A 1,361-nucleotide genomic window follows, 5' to 3' on the forward strand; every position below is an offset into this window, starting at 1 on the left:
ACTCTTAGGGCTCAGTAATTTCCCCAAAAGTGGGATTAGAAAATGGCAGACGGAGTAGAACAGAATCATAGAATATGATAGCTGGAGGGGATTTAGAGATCATCTGTTATAGCTATTTAATTATGCAGATATCAGCAAATGAGGACCCATGAACTTGAGATGTTTGGCCAACTTGCACAACTGACTAATCAACTCTGTGCCCCAAGGCCTTAGTGGTATCACTGAGGATGATGCGCTCAGGTCTGGCTTGTACTCAAGCCCAGGGATGGGATTTTTGTTGTTTGTTTGTATCAGATCATCTCTAATATGCTCAAATGAAAAGGGCTTCAAGTAAAGTGAAAGGCTGTATATGTGGTTGTAGGGAGATGGCTATGTATGTGAACCTATATAAGCCCACATAGGTATGTGAGCCCAAGAAGGCCTGAGTGTGAAAGGAAATCTGACCTACCTGAGACCTCCCCCTCACAGGCTCTTCCTGTGGAATAAATACAATGTCAGTTTGCAGGAGTTGGCCAAGAAAATAAGGTTGGCCATTAGATGCATGTTACCCAAGCTAAGCATTTTCTCAGCAAGACATGACAGTTAATGGAGGGGAGGAAGCATTGCATTAATGTAGCTGACCAAGTGATGGGAAAACCTGCTTTAGGAGCAGTAGAACATTCAAAAGTTATGCTCTTTTACTATTTTTCTTTCTTCCTTTATCTTTCTTTCTTTTTCCTTCCTCTCTCTCTCTCTCTCTCTCTCTCTCTCTCTCTCTCTCTCTCTCTCTCTCTCTCTCTCTCTCTCTCTCCCTCCCTCCCTCCCTCCCTCCCTCCCTCCCTCCCTCCCTTCCTTCCTTCCTTCCTTCCTTCCTTCCTTCCTTCCTTCCTTCCTTCCTTCCTTCCTTCCTTCCTTCCTTCCTTCCTTCCTTCCTTCCTTTTTTCCAAGGCATCTTATACAAAATGACTACTATGGAAATGTTTTACATGATTGCATATGTATAACCTATATCGATTGCTTAACATCTCAGGAATGGGGGGAGGGGAAGGAGGGAGGGATAGAATATGAAACTCAAAATTAAAAAAAAACAGTAAATATTAGGAATTGTTTTCCATGTTATTGGGAGAAAACAAATGATTTCATTTAATTTTATTTTTTGGTGAGGCAATTGGGGTGAAGTGACTTGCCCAGGGTCACACAGCTAGTAAGTGTCAAGCGTCTGAGGCTGGATTTGAACTCAGGTTCTCCTGATTCCAGGGTTGGTGCTCTATCCACTGCACAACCTAGCTACTCCTATTTTTTTAAAGAAAAAAAAGTCATGCTCTTTGTGGTCTTTCCCCCTTTTCTTCCCCTCCTCCATTCAGAACATCAGGCAGCTTCAG

This window comes from Dromiciops gliroides, chromosome 4, assembly GCF_019393635.1.
Source record: "Dromiciops gliroides isolate mDroGli1 chromosome 4, mDroGli1.pri, whole genome shotgun sequence".
NCBI lineage: Eukaryota > Metazoa > Chordata > Mammalia > Microbiotheria > Microbiotheriidae > Dromiciops > Dromiciops gliroides.